Source organism: Schistocerca gregaria, chromosome 7, assembly GCF_023897955.1.
Source record: "Schistocerca gregaria isolate iqSchGreg1 chromosome 7, iqSchGreg1.2, whole genome shotgun sequence".
Taxonomy (NCBI): Eukaryota; Metazoa; Arthropoda; class Insecta; order Orthoptera; family Acrididae; genus Schistocerca; species Schistocerca gregaria.
Genome location: NC_064926.1, coordinates 191,395,884 through 191,416,490, shown reverse-complemented (window position 1 = coordinate 191,416,490; position 20,607 = coordinate 191,395,884). Strand labels below are relative to the sequence as shown.

Sequence of the window (20,607 nt, the reverse complement as noted above, 5' to 3'; positions counted from 1 at the left end):
CCAGGGATGGCTCTCAACAAGTGAAGTGTCCGGGCGTCTCAGAGTGAACCAAAGCGATGTTGTTAGGACATGCAGGAGACACAGAGAGACAGAAACAGTCCATGACATGCCTCGGTCAGGCCACCCAAGGGCTACTACTGCTGTAGATGACCGCTACTTACGGATTATGGCTCGGAGGAACCCTGACATTAACGCTACCATGCTGAAGAATGCTTTCCGTGCAGCCACAGGACGTCGTGTTAGGACTCAAACTCTACGCAACAGGCTGCATGATCCGCAATTTCATCCCCGACGTCCATGGCGAGATCCATCTTTGCAACAACGGCACCATGCAGCGCGTTACAGATGGGCCCAACATCATGCTGAAAGGACCGCTCAGGATTGGCATCACGTTCTCTTCACCGATGAGTGTCTCCTATGTCTTCAACCAGACGATCGTCGCAGACAACCCGGACAGGCTGAACGCCTTAGACACACGGTCCAGCGAGTGCAGCAAGGTGGAAGTTCCTTGCTGTTTTGCCGGCCTGAGTGGCCGAGCGTTTCTAGGCGCTACATTCTGGAACCGCGCGACCGCTACAGTCGCATGTTCGATTCCTGCCTCGGGCATGGATCTCTGTGCTGTACTTAGGTTAGTTAGGTTTAAGTAGTTCTAAGTTCTAGGGGACTTATGACCTCAGCAGTTGAGTCCCATAGTGTTCAGAGCCATTTGAACCATTTCTTGAACCTGCTGTTTTGAGGTTGCAGTATGTGGGGCCGATGTACTCCGCTAGTGGTCTTGGAAGGCGCCTTAACGGCTGTACGATACGTGAATGCCATCCTCCGACCGACAGTGGAACCATATCGGCAGCATATTGGCGAGGCATTCGTCTTCATGGACAACAATTCGCGCCCCCATCGTGCACGTCTTGTGAATGACTTCCTTCAGGATAACGACATCGCTCGACTAGAGTGACCAGCATGTTCTCCAGACACGAATCCTATGGAATATTCCTGGGATAGGTTGAAATGGGCTGTTTATGGACGACGTGACCCGCCAACCGCTCTCAACGAACTGCGCCGAATCGCCGTTGAGGAGTGGGACAATCTGGACCAACAGCGCCTTCATGAACTTGTGGATGTTATGCCACGACGAATACAGGCATGGGTCAATGCAAGAGGACGTGCTACTGGGTATTAGAGGTAGCGGTGTGTAAACCTCTCTGGACCACCACCTCTGAAGGTCTCGCTGTATGGTAGTACAACATGCAATGTGTAGTTTTCATGACAAATACAAAGGGCAGAAATGATGTTCATCTTGATCTCTATTCCCATTTTCTGTACAGTTTCCGGAACTCTCGGAACCAAGGTGATGCAAAATTTTTTTTATGTGCGTAATTTTTTTCAGACAAGCCGAAACATTATCGCGAAAGTCTTGTTTAGTGTCCATGATTCTCTAGACGAAGTCGAAATTTACGATGCTCACAAAATAACGATTACGTAGTCCTCGAAAAACAAAGACTGTGCTCCTATAGCTCACAAACACAACATTGAATCCTGTGCTCCTCAAAATTCGTGAAGCTTACAACATTCTGGTGAGCGAAACTCTACTTCTAGCGTATTGCCTCTTTTTTTTTTTTTTTTTTTTTTTTAGCATGCGTTGTGTTTCTGATTCTTCCATCAAACGTGTCCCCAAAACGCACAGAAATCTGAAGGAGGTCATTAGAGATGACAAGGTCTGGTTTGGGAAAGTAGCGATGGACACCGGCTGGGCTCTTTCAAGGAAACCATCAAGTTATTGGCCTTGAGCGCTTTACAGGAGGCCACAGAAGATGCAGACCTGGATGACTGGGCCGGGCCTTGGACTGCCGGCGTCCGCACACGAGTCCAGAGTCTTCCCGCAGCCCACCTCGTTCCTTGTTACAAGAGTAGCACCATGCACCATTCTGTTGCTGTTTAGACTTTCTGGGGGAATCGTTTCCTGGAGACTTGATCGATTGGCTACTGCTATTCGCACCCTTAATATCTAAAAATCACTCATCTAGTTCCTAATACAATTATCGGCAGTAAGACACACTATTTTAAGGTTACACGATTGCAGAACAATCACTGGAATAGGTTCCTTCCATAAAATTTGCCGCGCAGTCTGAGGCGTCTTTGACGGTCCACGCGGCTCCACCCGTCGGCGTTCCGAGTCCTCCCTCGGGCATTGTATGTGTGTATGTCGTCCTTAGCGTGAGTTAGTTTAAGTTAGATTACATAGTGTGTAAGCTTAGGGACCGACCACCTCAGCAGTTTGGTCCTAAGACCTTACAAAAAATTTCCAATTCTTTTCATAAAATTCCTACGAGTATATAAGCGAAGATATTTAAAAACGATCACATAAAACTAATTGTTATTAAAGCAGATACCAGGCATATTCGTTGGAAAAATCCTCAAGAAATGTAGCTCTTCAACAAAGGAGCTACCTTAAGAAACCCTCGTTTTACCAATAACTGGATATTGCTCGTCAGTATGGGACCCGTACTAGATAGTATTTATAGAGGAGATAGAGACAATCCAAGAAAGAGCAGTGCTTTTCACTATAGGTTAATTAGTAAGATTGGAAGAGGCGTGGAGATAATCAACGCTAGTGGCAGACTTTGCAACAGAGGCATTTTGCATTGCCGTGTGGTTTACTGTCAAAGTTCCGAGAGTTTACGATTTTTGAAGGCTCAACAAATTAATTGATTTCTCCTATGTACAAAAGAAATGACAGTGATACACAGAGTAACCTCTGTCACACACAGCAAGATGGATTGCGGTAAATGTAGATGTTGAACAGTTGCACCTGAGAAACAATTGCAGAAATATAACTTACGGATGGTTCGTCATCATGAGCCAGGGTAGCATCTTGGACTAACAAACAAAACGTCATGGATTCCTAGTGTGTTCGCTGCCACTGTTTAAAACTGAAAAAATATCGTGAGTTATTTCCTGACAAAGGGCAACGGCCTTGCCGCAGTGGTTACACCGGTTCCCGTCAGATCACGGAACTGAAGCGCTGTCGTGCGTGGATGGCACTTGGATGGGTGACCATCCGGGCCGCCACGAGCTGTTGCCATTTTTCGGGGTGCACTCAGCCTCGTGATGCCAACTGAGGAGCTACTCGACCGAATAGTAGCTGCTCCGGTCAAAGAAAACCATCATAACGATCGGGAGTGCGGTGTGCTGACCACACGCCCCTCCTATCCGCATCCTCCTCTCAGGATGACACTGCGGTCGGATGGGCCACTTGTGGCCTGAAGAGGGTGTGCTTTTATTTCCTGACCAAAGTGGTCTGAAAAGTATGCAAAATCTTTTCATAGTGCAAATCACAATAGTATAACATTCAATGAATATTATTCAACGGTGATTTGGCTGTTAATGATTTCGTCTACAAAATTTTCAGTCAGTGTTATGTAGTTGAAATTTTCACTACTAAAAGATTTTTCAATAATTTTTTTACCTCAATTAAAATCCTGTGCAATGGCAGCTGAAATCTTCTGGTCTAAAGAGCGACCTTAGTTCTGCCAACGGCCTCGTCAAAGAGAGTGGAGGAGCGGACACAGGTTTGTGACGCTCTCTTGCCCTTGGGGTGGAAAACTAACGGTAAAAGGTGGAGGTATCAGAAATTATCAACGGTACGTGGCTGCAGAAGGCAATGGAAATTACCACGTTACAGTCGCGTAATATGTATCCACACGATATGTGGCCTGTAGGCCAAAAAGTGTCACGGTTATGGACTGATAAGGCATGAAATGAGGAGGTTACCCGAAGGAGCCGCGAGGAGAGGAACGTGTAGAAAACATTGTCAACAAGACGGGACAGAATAATGAGGCCTACCTTAAGACATCAAGGAATAACTTCCGTAGTCTTGATGGAGCTGTAGAGGAGAAAAGTGTAGAGAAAGTCAGAGGCTGGAATACATCCGACAAATAACTGAGGACTGAGCCGTGTCACGGTTCAGCATTTTTAATTTACCCGCGAGATTATTTCACTTGTTTTCGCCGCAGTGACGGCGGGGGGGGGGGGGGGGGGCGGAGGGGCGTGACCGCCGAGCGCTGTTGGCGCTAGTGCTCGAAGCAGCGGTTTTGTTGGGAGGACGGCTCGGTCGGTATTTGGCAACAGGTAGGAAGCGGCGGGGAGTCAACTGATGCCTGCCGATTAAGAGTGCGATGAGTGTGGCTGTCTGCGAGCATGTGGGCAGGACGGAATGCTCGCTTGCTTAACGTGGTTCTGCATGACCAGCTGTTGTTTGTTGGGCCTAGCACTCGAGTGTAAAGGGAAACTGCCTTGGTGTGGTTCTCGTCACCCGGCTAAGGCCAAAATTTTCATATACTTTTATTATATTTCATGACCATTACTTTATTAAGGGGTTGGTACTTGTAGCCAACATTTTGTGGCTTGAAATACTTCAGAGAATATCACGATGTCCCAGGTGTCTACTATGAATAATTCTTAATTTGTTTCATTTTATGAAAGTTCTGTCCAAATTATTTTTACATTAGACTTTGTTAAAATTGGTGCGTTTAAATTGCAAATTTCCTATTTCTGCTAATATTGCTTGGGATAAACCCATCTATTTCTTGATATTGCCATACTTGTGTATTAAGTTGTGTTTCTTCTCGAGACTGCCTCAATTGATTTTGGAACACGTGGGGGAAGTATTTAGATGAAAATTTGCTAGATAACACAACCGCCGTGAAACTGAAAACTTGACAGTGTTTACTCATGTTGAAACGTCCCCTTAGAACAATTATACAAGACTGTGCTTAAACTGACACACAATATTTTTTTGCGCAACGCAATCTGACTTTCAGTAATCCCTACAAGACAATGGCCCTGACTAACATTAATCTATATGTTTCACAAATCACTTACCTCACAAAAATCTTCGTTACTCGAACTACTGCAATACAGCGAGCGCCACTATTGCCAGCTAACTAAAAGATTCAAACTACGGAAGTCACTAACTACTGATAGGCACAGTTAGCAAATGAAAGATTTTAATAGAGAACAAACAATGTATTTACCTTAATAGTCAAAATATATATGGTAGTTCATGACAACCGGTCTTACAAATTACAAAACTCCGCCATCTCTCTCCCCACGTCCACCACTGCTGGCGGCTCACCTCCAATTGCGCAACGCTACGGGCTGTTAGCATCTAGCTGCCGCTGCCCAACACTACAATGGCAGACAATAATGCAAACCAGCCACAGACTGCACACGGCACAGCCAGTGATTTTTATACAGAGCGCTACGTGGCGGCGGCGTTACCAATAAAAAAACCTAAACAGCCTACTTACAATGTCACCAGTCGTTAATGTTATTTCTGTCTTGTAGCTTACTTAACTGATATAAAATAATTTAGAAATTTTGTGTATTTGTCGCGAAAGGTGAACTGATGTCACATGACATTGACATTTGCGTAAGGTTTACGTAAGCTTAAGTGAAATCAGGAGGTATAAAAAAAAGGCACTGACTGTCATTGCCATTTTTTTTTTTCAGTAGGGAATTTGTTGCACTCTTGCCAAATTGGATTTTTTTAAGGTTTGATTTACATGTAATACAAATCATAAGTTCAATATTTTTCTGGTGTAATTGTTAATATTTGTACATGTTGCGCTATTGTACCATATAATATACCTTTTACTAACAGTACCTTTATGTAATGTTTCAGAGTGGGGCTGCATGTTCTTCTAGAGAATGTTTTTAAAAAAATGTATTGCTAAAATTTCCTTTTAAACTGTTAATTGTATTAACTTGGATGTATAACCAATTAGTGTTAAATTATAAATTGTGTCAACAAGGCTTGGACCAAATAAATGTGCCTACACCTTCCCCATCCTGGCTCTGCTACCGTCTGTACATCACAAGGGTGTTGCGTGCAAGTATTACTCTGAGGTGAAGAGGTTGACGCACGACGGGAATCGCGTTGGCACGCATCAGACCAGTCAAAACAGTAATTTTAAAAAAAAGTAATTAAAAAACTTGGCTGCGAGGGAGGGCAGTTTTGACAGCAGCAATGACCAGTTGAACATCAAAATTCAAATTACCTCTCAAATGATCTGGTCTAGGTTTCCCAATACCTTCCTTAGACTTTACGCCAATAACGCTTTCTTCAACAACGTCAGAGCTGATTTTACCCCGTGTAGCTGTCCAACAGCGCACTGTCAGCTTACCTTCCCTCCCGGAATTCAAATGAACACACGCTGTAAACTGGGGGAGAATTGTTTGAAAGAAAAGATGTAGTTGTGCTGCCATCCTTAGTAATATAAGCAAATACCGCCCGAACAGGCCGTGACGGCTCAACGGTTCCGACCGGCCGCCGTGTCACCCTCAGGACTTAGGCATCACCGGATTCTGATACGGAGGGGCACGTGGTCAGCACTCCGTTCTCCCGGATGTCGTCAGTTTTCGTGACCGGTGCCGCTATTTCTCAATCAAGTAGCTCCTCAATTAGCCTCACAAGGGCTGAGTGCACTCCACTTGCCAACAGTACTCTGCAGGCCCAGACGGTGACCCATCCAAGTGCTAGCCAAGCTAGTCAGCACTTAACTTCGGGGTCTGACGGGAACCGGTATTACAACTGCGGCACGGCCGCTATCGTCTCTAGTAATATGCGAATAATAATTCTTACATTTATATTTAACGGCACAAATCAGTGTCTCGAATACGTCACTAGAAGTGAAACCAAGCTGCGCAGTAGCTATGTGTTGCGAGCTGAGTCCGTTCTTTTCGGTGGTCAGTTGATCCCAATCCATTCACTTATTGAAGTCGACCCGAACACTCCCACTTGCTAGCAAACAGGACGACTATAATAACTCTGTGAGAATACATTCGCGTAAACCCTTTCGCAAGGCTAACTGTTTCCGAAGTGTTGCTAGTAATAATTCATTCATAGGAGTAATATTCAATTTGTCTATTTTTTTCACAACGAAATGGCAGCTTTAGTATTCTGCGTACTCAACGCCTGTACCCACGCCGAAGTTAGTTCAAATGAGTGATGGTCTCGAAATGAAAACATGGGCAGTGATTAAGCTGCCACTTTAATGCCCGCCCCGAGCTGCTCTTATTTTGCGTCGACCACCTGAGCGCTCCAGAAGCTGCTGCCTGATCATATGCGGCAGTAAACGTCCAAGTGTAAATGCTGGGATCGGCTTCCCGATGATGTATGGCGAACCTTTTATGGATGCGATTGCTTCTCAGGCGGGAGATTATCCGTGTCACCATCGACATATTTGTCAGTTACGTGGAGCGCAGTTTCCTTAATCGCATGCATGAGAAGAGAATATTATTCGGGGGAAATGTGAGCGACAGTACATTTCTGCAATATGTTCGCATGAGAACATTGCACTTAATACCTACAGCATTATCCAGGTTACACATAACTATTCTTTTTTGTTACGTATTTCTGCTCTAAGGTGTATAGTCAGTGTTTCTCTGGTTAAATGCTCAAGTGAAACACTCTACTATTCTTGTCGGCAGAGCGTCCAGCTTGCACCAGTCTAAATATGAAAGCTTAAAAGAAATCAGTTCTAGTAGCTGCAAATGAAGATTACATTGACTTCTTATAAAATTCTACATTTTGATTTAAGATTTAACGCTTCTCTTTACATAATAGTATTCCACCATCCTTTTTTTTAATTGAGTGGAGTACTGTGTACAGCACAAGTACCCCTAAAACCACGCCGGCCGCAGTGGCCGAGTGGTTCTGGGCGCTACAGTCTGGAACCGCGCAACCGCTACGGTCGCAGGTTCGAATCCTGCCTCGGGCATGGATGTGTGTGCTGTCCTTAGGTTAGTTAGCTTTAAGTGATTCTAAGTTCTAGGGGACTGATGACCTCAGAAGTTAAGTCCCATAGTGCTCAGAGCCAACCCCAAAACCGTCCCCCTCCCTGACTCCCCTAAACTTCACCATAACGCTACAGCTAAAGCTATGCATAACTGGTCCAGCAGACGTCAGCACTAGTAACATAGGTGACACGAGCGTTCCACATGGGTCATATGGAATCAGTCTTTTCTTGGTTTTCTAGTGCATAACTTAAAACTAAGAAAACTAATACTACACGGAAAAACATGTATCTACTCCAGAATGAGATTTTCACTCTGCAGCGGAGTGTGCGCTGATATGAAACTTCGTGGCAGATTAAAAGTGTGTGCCGGACCGAGACTCGAACTCGGGACCTTTGCCTTTCGCGGGAAAGTGCTCCACCAACTGACCTACCCAAGCACGACTCACGCCCCGTCCTCACAGCTTTACTTCTGCCAGTAACTCGTCTCCTTGCTTGGGTGCCTCAGTTGGTGGAGCACTTGACCGCGAAAGGCAAAGGTCCCGAGTTCGAGTCTCGGTCCGGCACACAGTTTTAATCTGCCAGGAAGTTTCATGTATCTACTCGTTTATCAATGAACAAATGCAAAACAAACCCCTAAACGATTTTAAGAAATGTAACACCAGTTGAATTGGTTACACGTCCGTAGGTAGGATGTGCTTAATTTAAGAGACATACACTCCTGGAAATGGAAAAAAGAACACATTGACACCGGTGTGTCAGACCCACCATACTTGCTCCGGACACTGCGAGAGGCTGTACAAGCATTGATCACACGCACGGCACAGCGGACACACCAGGAACCGCGGTGTTGGCCGTCGAATGGCGCTAGCTGCGCAGCATTTGTGCACCGCCGCCGTCAGTGTCAGCCAGTTTGCCATGGCATACGGAGCTCCATCGCAGTCTTTAACACTGGTAGCATGCCGCGACAGCGTGCACGTGAACGGTATGTGCAGCTGACGGACTTTGAGCGATGGCGTATAGTGGGCATGCGGGAGGCCGGGTGGACGTACCGCCGAATTGCTCAACACGTGGGGCGTAAGGTCTCCACAGTACATCGATGTTGTCGCCAGTGGTCGGCGGAAGGTGCACGTGCCCGTCGACCTGGGACCGGACCGCAACGACGCACGGATGCACGCCAAGACCGTAGGATCCTACGCAGTGCCGTAGGGGGCCGCACCGCCACTTCCCAGCAAATTAGGGACAATGTTGCTCCTGGGGTATCGGCGAGGACCATTCGCAACCGTCTCCATGAAGCTGGGCTACGGTCCCGCACACCGTTAGGCCGTCTTCCGCTCACGCCACATCGTGCAGCCCGCCTCCAGTGGTGTCACGACAGGCGTGAATGGAGAGACGAAGTGTCGTCTTCAGCGATGAGAGTTATTTCTGCCTTGGTGCCTATGATGGTCGTATGCATGTTTGGCGCCGTGCAGGTGAGCTCCACAATCAGGACTGCATACGACCGAGGCACACAGGGCCAACACCCGGCATCATGGTGTGGGGAGCGATCTCCTACACTGGCCGTACACCTCTGGGACACTGAATAGTGCACGGTACATCCAAACCGTCATCGAACCCATCGTTCTACCATTCCTAGACCGGCAAGGGAACTTGCTGTTCCAACAGGACAATGCACGTCCGCATGTATCCCGTGCCACCCAACGTGCTCTAGAAGGTGTAAGTCAACTACCCTGGCCAGCGAGATCTCCGGATCTGTCCCCCATTGAGCATGTTTGGGACTGGATGAAGCGTCGTCTCACGCGGTCTGCACGTCCAGCACGAACACTGGTCCAACTGAGGCGCCAGGTGGAAATGGCATGGCAAGCCGTTCCACAGGACTACATCCAGCATCTCTACGATCGTCTCCATGGGAGAATAGCAGCCTGCATTGCTGCGAGAGGTGGATATACACTGTACTAGTGCCGACATTGTGCATGCTCTGTTGCCTGTGTCTATGTGCCTGTGGTTCTGTCAGTGTGATCATGTGATGTATCTGACCCCAGGAATGCGTCAATAAAGTTTCCCCTTCCTGGGACAATGAATTCATGGTGTTCTTATTTCAATTTCCAGGAGTGTATAATTCTTATCGTGATTTAATCTCTCTGTATCACGTTTCTTGCGTGCTGTTTGATGTCGGTGCCCTGCCCTTTGCAGTTCATCAATGACAGTTTGATCATCACGTGAGGCTATAGAGTTAATACAGTTATTATCATGCAATATCTTTCCTTACTTTGATACTCTACTGTGCTAAAATGTTTACACACAATGCCGGAAAACATTAGTACACCCTTTGAAAGATTTCCAATTTACTCAAGATTCATTGTTGCAGCAGTGCATCTGGAGCACATGATACGATTACATATATAAATCAATAGCACAAGCGATTCTGAGGTACCAGGTATCGACCCTTGCTGAAAGACCCGTATTAATTACGTGGTGTAGCCTCCAGCGACGGCAATGCAGACACTGACTTGGCATTCAGTCGATCCTATAGATGGCGAATACTGCCCACGGATATGTCATTCCACGCCTGGTCGACTTTTTCCCGTATTTCTGTAAGAATTGTTGGCTGAAACGGCACACGAGTCATTTCTCGACCCGTGGTATCCCATATGTGCTCGATTGCATCAAGTTGGAGATCGTGCTGGCCAGGGAAGTAGCTGAACAACTCGCAGCGCACGTTGAGTTTTACGGGCAGTGTGTGGGCGAGCATTATCCCGTTGGAACAACACATCACCTGCCTATAGTAAGAACAGCAAAACAACATTCTGTACGTAACACGGAAGCACTGGCTAGTGACCTCTCCATTAACACCAAAGGTGAACGAGAGTTGCAGCTCATTGCACACGAGACCATATGGCCTGATGTGGGGCCAATATGTCTTGGACGAATACGAGACAGCGCTGATCGGGTGTTCGTCATACACTCAAACTAACAAATACTTATTTGCCACTGCCGACCGACCGCGTGGTGAAGAGATGCTGGGGCTGGACTTCAGTTAATTAGTTTTAATTCGACATGGTACCACGGTACTATAGGTTTTAATTTTAATGTTGACTGTGCCTAATGCTGGCGTGTTATTGTATGCCTCTGAAGAAGGCTAGACTAATTTAGCCGAAACCTGGTAATGACCAGAAGACTTGCGCAACTGAGGCTGATTCTTCAAAATATTAATACTCAAACGACTGTCATTTGCGTGCAGACAGAATCTAATTTTATCACTGAAGACCATGGCGCGCCATTCCATCTTCCACAAGTGATCCTCTGACGGCACCAGTCAAGCCGTGCAATTCGATGCCGTGACGTGAGTGGAAGACGGGCTAGAGTTGTACGTCAGAGCACAGCAGCTTTGTGGCAAATCCGCGTGAGTAGCACTCTGGTACATCACTCGCTATGCACGCGCACGCGGAAGCACGCGGCTGGCAATTCACTCACGATGTGACGGACAACAGCCGAATGCCTTGTCACGCTGTTATGGAAACACAGACTCTACCTATACAGTTTCGACACAACGTAGCGGCACTAATGGGCCCAGCAAACATTCAGAACTAGAGTTTCTTTTTAGCTGTCGATTTTCCATGTTTTATACGGAAAAGGTGTGCACTGTGTACCTAATATTCACCACGTGTTACCACAGTATAACAAAAATTTAAGTGGTAACTGTATTGAATGTTATTGAAGTTAATTATTTCAGTTGCGGATCTGTATATTTCTGTGAAATAATTGTTGATGAATTAATGCTCCTTTTCAGTCAGCTACTAAAATCGCACTGACAATTAGACATACTTTGAACAGAATGTTGAGAGTTTAGGTTGTTTACAGATGCCAAGATGACAAACATAGAAGTAGATTCAGAATGAAATGGTTCAAATGGCTCCGAGCACTATGGGACTCAACTGCTGTGGTCATCAGCCACCTAGAACTTAGAACTACTTAAACCTAACTAACCTAAGGACATCACACACATCCATGCCCGAGGCAGGATTCGAACCTGCGACCGTAGCAGTCGCACGGTTCCGGACTGCGCGCCTAGAACCGCGAGACCACCGCGGCCGGAATTCAGAATGAGATTTTCACTCTGCAGAAGAGTGTGCGCTGATATGAAACTTCATGGCCGATTAAAACTGTGTGCCGGACCGAGTCTCGAACTCGGGACCTTTTACTTTCGCGGGCAAGTGCTCTACCATCTAACCTACCCAAGCATGACTCACGTCACCCCCTACCCCCCCCCCCCCCCCCCTTAACAGCTCTACTTCTGCCAGTATCTCGTCTCCTACCTTCCAAACTTTACAGAAGCTCTCCTGCGAACCATGCAGGACTAGCACTCCCGAAAGAAAGGATATTGCAGAGATATGGCTTAGCCACAGCCTGGGGGATGTTTCCAAAATGAGTTCGAAGAAGAGCTTCTGTAAAGTTTGGATGGTAGGAGACGAGATACTGGCAGAAGTAAAGCTGTGAGGACGGGGGGTGAGTCGTGCTTGGGTAGCTCAGTTGGTAGAGCAGTTGCCCGCGAAAGGCAAAGGTCCCGAGTTCGAGTCTCGGTCCGGCACACAGTTTTAATCTGCCAGGAAATTTCATAGAAGTAGATATTTTCGGTGTAGCAAAGCAGCTTAAATCACTTAATAAAGGTAAGGCCTTCGGTCCACACTGTATACCAGTCACGTTCCTCTCAGAGTGTGCTGATACAACAGCTGAATATTTAGCAATTATATACAACCGCTCGCTCACAGAAAGATCCGTACCTAAAGACTGGAAAATTGCTCGGGTCACACCAATACACAAAAAGGGAAGTATGAATAATCCGCTGAATTACACAGGCTCATATCACTAACGTCGATTTGCAGTAGGGTTATGGAACATGTACTGTATTCGAACATTATGAAATACCTCGAAGAAAACGACTTATTGGCTTGGCACATAGCACGAATTCAAAAAATCTTGCGAAACTAGAACTTTATAATCATGAAGTAATTAGTGCTATCGACAGTGGATGTCAAATTGATTCCATATCTCTAGATTTCCAGAAAGCTTTCGACAGCGTTTCTCACAAGAGTCTTATAATCAAACTGCGTGCCTTTGGAATATCGCCACAGTTGTGCGACTGCATTCGTGATTTCGTGTCAGAAAGGTCGCAGTTCGTAGTAACAGACGGAAAGTCATAGAGTACAACAGAAATAATATCCGGCGTTCCCCAAGGAAGTGTTATAGGCCCAATGTTGCCCCTGATCTATATTAATGGCCTAGAGACAATCTGTGTATGCCATTGAGATTGTTTGGAGATGATGCTGTCATTTACCTTCTTGTAAAGTTATCAAGTGACAAAAACGAATTGCAAAATGATTTAGATAAGATATCTGTATGGTGCGAAAAATGGCAACTGATCCTCAATAAAGAAAAGTGTGAAGTTATTCACATAAGTACTAAAAGAGATCCGTTAAATTTCGATCACGCGATAAGTCATACATATCTGAAGTCTGTAAATTCAACTAAATACTTACGGATTACAATTACAAATAACCTAAATTGGAACGATATCCTAGATAATGTTGTGGGTAGAGCAAACCAAAGACTGCAACTCATTATCAGAAGTCTTAGAGGGTGCAACAGGTCTACTAAAGAGACTGCTTACACCACGCTTGTCCGCCCTATTCTGGAGTATTGTTATGCGGTATGGGATCCGCATCAGGTGGGACTGACGGATAACATCGGAAAAGTGCAAAGAAGGGCAGCTCGTTTTGTATTATCGCGAAATAGGGAAGATAGTGCCACAGACATGATACGTGATTTGAAGTGGCAATCATTGGAACAAAGGTGTTTTTCCTTGCGACGGGATCTTCTCATGAAATTTCAATCACCAGTTTTCTCGTCCGATTTCAAAAACATTCTGTTGGCACACACCTACATAGGGAGAAATGATTATCACGATAAAATAAGAGAAATCAGGGCTGGCACAGAAAAATTAAAGTGCTCGTTTTCTCGATACAGCCGTTCGATAATGACACGGCAGGGAGACATCCTGAAGGTTGTTCATTGAACCCTCTGCCAGGCACTTTATTGTGAATAGCAGAGTAATCACGTAGATGTAGATGACGCTTTCGTTTATCGATTATTAAAGTCATCAGAAGATCAAAACAAATTGCAAAACGATTTAGAAAAGATATCTGTATGGTGCAAAAATTGGCAATTGGCCCTAAATAACGAAAGTTGTGAGGTCATCCACATGGGTGCTAAAAGGAATCCGTCAAACTTCCGTTACACAATAAATCATTCGAATCTAAAAGCCGTAAATTCAAATAAATACCTATGAATTACAATTACGAACAACTTAAATTGGAAGGGGCAAGGCTAATCAAAGACTGCGTTTTATTGGCAGGACATTTAGAAAATGTAAAAGATCTACTAAAAAGACTACGTACACAACGCTTGTCCGTCCTCTTTTACAATACTGCTGCGCGGTATGGAATCGTTACCAGATAGGATTAACGGAATACATCGAAAACTTTCAAAGAAGAGCAGCACGCTTGGACTTATCATGAAATAGGGGAGGGAGTGTCACTGAAATGAGACAGGGTTTGGGGTAGACAAACAAACGCGTTTCTCGTTGCGGCGGAATCTTATCAGGAAATTCCAGTCACCAACGTTCTCCTCCCAATGCCAAAATATTTGGCTGACGCCGACCTACGTAGAGAGATACGATCACCATAATAAAATAACGGAAATCAGAGCCCACACAGAAAGATATTGCTGTTCGTTTCTTCCTCGCGCTATACGAGATTGGAATAACAGAGAATTGTGAAGGTGTTTCGAATAACCCTATGCCAGGCACTTAAATGTCATTTACAGAGTATCCTTGTAGATGTACAGTGTGACAAAAGACTATAATTGTCAACTTTGCTCAAAATTATGTAAAAAACTTCAGTCTAGCTACACCGTAGGCTTTCGTGATTAACTCGAGCGACTGAACTAGTGGGACTTTTTACATCTGATAATATCAACAGAAAGAGAAGGGAAGTGCGAGCTGAAGTGGTGAAAAGATACCGGTATTATTCGAACAGATTTCTATCTATTCGAATAAGTAGGTCATTCAAACAAATTTGTTCGTCAATGAATTATCTATAAATTAAATAACGAATAATATACAAAGCCACTGTGTTTTCATTGTGTACTCCTTATAGAGAATTAGTATTTGTTCCCTTGGTTTATCGCTGTTTCTGTTTTACAAATAAGTTATTAACGGTTTGTCCAGAAATGTGCCTCTGTAGCTCAGTAGCTTACGTTCCAGACTACAAAACTTAGCGTTAGGATTCGATCCCTGGCTGGTTCTTCTATTTTATCTATTATTAGCGTTTCTTTTTTCTATAATAATGACAATAATGACAAGTCAAGTTGCACTATATTTCTGAGTAACTGGCTGTATCTGCTCAGAGATGGGAGGAAGTCGAGGGCACACAACATGCCTAATAAAGCGCTGCAGTGCGGAAACCATCCTTCCAGTTGTGCACAGTTTTACTTGATTTACAGTGTAACAAACGCAACGTAAAAATGCTCATAGACGGACGGCCTAAGTAGTCTGGGCTGAAACGCACTAGGCAGCCGCAATGTTAAGCAGCCAATTTAGTCAGGCAGCTGACCGCCAGTGGTGACCGATCACCCCAGCGAGATAGACGTGGAATACGTTGTGCCTTTTTTCTAATAACAAACGAATTTAACTGAAATTATGAAAATTATTTTTCCGCCCTTTTACTTGCTTCATGCACTGAGGATTAATAAAGTCCGCTTCATAGATGCTGGAGCGTATGGAAAACATAGTGATTCATCTATTTCCATGCAATAAGTTTACATGAAAATCTCATAAGTAAAAATTTAGAACTATTGGAGAAAAGCCTAATATCAAATAAGGGAGTACCGACGCCGTGTGTCACCGTCGGAAACGAGGTATTTCGTATATCTGAAAATTTAATGTAAATAAATTACACGAAACTGCAACCAGTCACTTTTGTGAATAATGATGGTTAATTACATGAACAGGTTTCCGAACCTTTTAAGGTTCATCTTCAGATGGTTTCTGGGTTACATCATCATTTTCTGCTGGGTGCTGGCTTGCAACAGTACGGGCGGCTTTTTTCCGTTGCTGTCCATCCGCCTGCTTCTATTTTGACGCCCAGTTGGTATACCGCTCCTTACGCTTTTCTCACAATCCATATTAATTTACGCGTTAACAGTGAAACTTTGCCAGCATCCAGCATGTGATATACAACAGGTTTGGAAACCGGTTCATAGAATAAAACACAATTATTCAAATAAGTGACTGGTTGCAGTTTTACGTAACTTATTCACATTCAATTAACAGTCACGGGCTTTAAAATATCTGAAATGGATAAGCTTAATATGAAAATTTAATTCGTCCTTAAGGAGGAAGGAGTTTAACATACAATAAAAGAACCTTTAAAAACCTACTGTCTCGGGCTAGGCAGTTTATAGAATACATTCTGCCAAGTAAAGGAAGAACGGAGAATTTTTCATCGCCGAATGGGTTTTCGAGGTGTATGTCCAATTGACGTAATAAATGCATGCGGTGTTTTACGCAATAATGCACCCGCCAGGTTGACCCAAAGCGCTCATGCGCTGCTTCCTGGACTCGGGTAGGCGCGTCGGCCCCGGACCGATTCCGCCCTGCAGATTACCAACGACGGCCGTTGTGCTGGCCAGCCTGGATGTGGTGTTTAGGCGGTTTTCCAGATCCCCTAGGTGAATACCGGGCTGGTCCCCACATTACGCCTCAGTTACACGGCTCGCTGCCATTTGCACACTTTCGTTCTATTCCATGTTACACTTGTCGCAGACAGTTGGGGTACACTAATTCCGTCCCAGGGGGGTTTAACCATGCCGACCCTGCCTAACTGCAGGAAAAGGCACCATCGAAAGAAAGAAAGTTTTACGAAATAATGCCAGGAAGACATTTAGGACAGTTTTAGCGTGAAAATGATCTCGAAGGATTTTTTTGATTGGCTGGTCATTTTGAACAACCAGTCAGAGTTAAGCATTTGCCACGCACGGCAGTGATTCAGTCGCTGGCTAGCTATCGGACGTGCAGGTCATGTTGGACGTGCCCGTCTACATTATGAGTAAAATGAAGAAGCTATTGGTTTCTCGCATCCGGGTTATATTGCCGTGAAAGCAGTTGCATTTACGGACAGACTGTGAAAATCTGAGCTCTGTGAAGTATTTTGTTGGAAAGATAAACTTTCGGTCTTTGTAAAATTCCACGTGGTATGTTTCATATTCGTCTATGGAATATTTGGCGAGCAATTTACTTATTGGAAATCCACTGAAAAAGGACCGAATGTGAAACTCATATATTGTAGCAGAATAATGACTGAAAATCGCGTAATAATTCGAGTCGGACTTAAGTACATTCCTGGCTGCCTTGCGTGTGCAATGGGTTGTATAAACTATGAACAGAGGACAGTGATACTATTCGTTAATTAAACACACGCTGATGGCAAGTATGTATTTGGAAAAGTTTTATACGTCTCCCCCACCCTCAGAACTGGAAATTCCGCCAGGTCTTACAAGTTGTTGAAAGTCATTACGAATTTTGTTTCACGAAGCAAAGAAGCATGATCTGCCCTGTTCGACAAGTGCACGGAGACTGGAGGCAAGCACATGCCTTCTCCAAGAGTCAGTCTGCTCACAGCTGACAGCGCTGAACCAGCTGGCTTTCTTATAGGCCCAATGCGCCGACTACAGTAAACGCCTTTTTTTCTTATTGTCGCAGGCTGCCTGCCTCGTGTGTTACAGCCCTACTAAATTACCACCTTCGTCTATTTTTGCAACTGCCGATACGTCTACCCTTTCCTCTTCTAACATAGTGTAAGAACTCTACGTAAGCAACCAGCGACGAAAAGCAGCCTACAAAAACTCTCAATCTTTAAAACCTTTCTTAGATTGCTAACACTATCGGATATGCGTGTCTCCTTAGTATAATTACGTAATGCGAGGTTGTAGTGTTACAACAAAATGAGTGAACCAAGCAAGAAGTCAGTGGTTCCTAACGATTAACATCACCAGACTTTTAATCCTTAAAAGTTTATGGAATGCTACTGGACGTCCAGAGTCATCCAAAGTATTTCAGGCTTAACTGTGTGTGAGTTTGCCGTTAGAAAATGGAATATTTGTTCGATATGACTTCGGCCTATGCAATTACTTGGAGCTTTGAGATTCAAAAATGATAGACGAGAGTATATAAAAGAGTTAGTAATTTTGTGTCACACCTGTAACTTGTTTTTCCTGAAGGTGCCAAGCGACGATCGAAAAACGTTTTTGGTCGTTCTATACCAACCGCAATTATTGCAGCAACAAGTAGTTCACCTCTATTGCTGTCCATGACCAGGAGAGGCTTGCAACAAACCTCAGACATACAATAGCCAATAAAATGTCAAACAAATCGTGTCACGAGTTTCGAATGACATAATGACGTAAAAATAAGATTTTATTAGGAACGTGATTTGAGAAGTAAAGTTAAAGTGAAATCCCAACGACTATAGTCGAATTAATGATTTTTCAATTTTTGCTGAAGAAGGCTATGAGTTGACAGTCATACATCGAAGTCATGATTAAAGACGAATTCAGGAATGCATTGCATGGATAGAATACATCTTCTTTAGTGTCACAACAGTACGTCTCTGTCAATCAAATGAAGTTTCTGTTGAGACAAATTTATCTATTTTCATACAACAATTTTTTTCGCAGATGACGAAAAAGTGTTTTTATTTCTGTAAGTGAATAATGTTTCTAATAATATTTGTTATTCACGAATAACGAATAGTAATTTATATCTGTATACGCTATTCGTCATTCGCATAAACTTCGGCCAAGTCTGATGCTAAGCCCAGCGCATCGCTCATGCGCAGGCCGCAAATTCGCAGCTTGTGTGCAGGTGAGTGCAGACTGTGCCGTCTCAGAAGCCCCCTGTGCTGTGGGAGGAGTACTACCTGCCATTGCTGCCCTTACAATACGACGATCATGGTGGGAGCCTGTGCTGTGTGGACGACCAGAAACTCTACGGGAGTGAAAATGTTCACTGATACCTACATCATATCACAACAGACGCAACACGTCCAACTTGTGTAGCTAATACCCCTTTCAAACTCGCTGTCTTAACTGTAGGAGGCGCGAGAGAATCTCTGTGGCATGGTTGGCTGCTTGCTTCAAATTTTTGCACCGCATTGAGCCATCTGGCTCTGAGCATCCCCTATTACAAAGTAGACAGAGATAGCGCTCTGGTAGCTATACTACCACGCTGTCATTTGTCGGGCAACATTGAAACCATTTATCAGTACATCTGCTATTCTCCTGGTGGCATACGCTATCAAAGGATCACAATCGATTTCGGCTTTCCAGGTGTACAAAATTCTTTTTACGGCATTTGAATAAGACTGAAGGAAATCTACAACTTCTCTCTGTTCTCGTATTCTTTTTAATCTAATAATGATATGTGTCAAATTTTTGCTCGAACCTTTGTGTTAGTGTTGTCTACCAAGCAAGAGATACACAACAAATTCCGCGAGAGATCGCTACCATACATGCCAGCCGCTCAGCTGGTGTCTCTCAGTTCTGTGCAGCAGATACATCTACATCTACATTTATACTCCGCAAGCCACCAAACGGTGTGTGGCGGAGGGTACTTTGCGTGCGACTGCATTACCTCCCTTTCCTGTTCCAGTCGGGTATGGTTCGCGTGAAGAACGACTGCCGGAAAGCCTCCGTGCGCGCTCGAATCTCTCTAATTTTACATTCGTGATCTCCTCGGGAGGTATAAGTAGGGGGAAGCAATATATTTGATACCTCATCCAGAAACGCACCCTCTCGAAACCTGGACAGCAAGCTACACCGCGATGCACAGCGCCTCTCTTGCAGAGTTTGCCACTTGAGTTTGCTAAACATCTCCGTAATGCTATCACGCTTACCAAATAACCCTGTGACGAAACGCGCCGCTCTTCTTTGGATCTTCTCTATCTCCTCGCAATCCGACCTGGTACGGATCCCACACTGATGAGCAATACTCAAGTATAAGCCGAACGAGTGTGTTGTAACCCACCTCCTTTGTTGATGGACTACATTTTCTAAGGACTCTCCCAATGAATCTCAACCTGGCACCCGCCTTAGCAACAATTAATTTTATAAGATCATTCCACTTCAAATCGTTCCGTACGCATACTCTCAGATATTTTACAGAAGTAACTGCTACCAGTGTTTCTTCCGCTATCATATAATCATACAATAAATGATCGTTCTTTCTATGTATTCGCAATACAATTACATTTGTCTATGTTAAGGGTAAGTTACCACTTCCCTGCACCAAGTGCCTATTCGCTGCAGATCTCCCTGAATTTCGCTGCAATTTTCTAATGCTGCAACTTCTCTGTATACTATAGCATCATCCGCGGAAAGCCGCTTGGAACTTCCGACACTATCCAGATGGCGGTCACAATCCTGGACCTCTTCCTGCTTCCACGCCACTTCCACCAACAAGTCATGTAGAGATCAGAAATGAGCCACGTACAGTCGCTTTAACTCGCCAGCCAGTCGCGAGACGTCATCTCCGAACTCTCCATCTGTGTGTTACCATAGAATGGACTTATAACTGCGGCTTCAGTGCACTTCCACTACACATGCAACTATTGTGAAAAAAAGTCCGCCATTAAACTATGAATTTGTACTAATTCATTTCACACAATCATGATTCCGGTTTTGTAGCCAGCTTGAAGTGCAA

General features: G+C 44.6%; 1 protein-coding gene and 1 non-coding gene across 2 annotated transcripts in view; one reads left to right on the top strand and one right to left on the bottom strand.

Moving 5' to 3' along the window:
* LOC126282058 (lutropin-choriogonadotropic hormone receptor-like) overlaps nucleotides 1–20,607 on the bottom strand; it is an 800,001-nt gene that overhangs the window by 626,113 nt on the left and 153,281 nt on the right. The gene's annotated exons all lie outside the window — the stretch shown is intronic.
* Nucleotides 12,308–12,382, top strand: Trnas-cga (transfer RNA serine (anticodon CGA)). Its single transcript has one exon. It is a non-coding gene; the product is annotated as a tRNA-Ser (tRNA).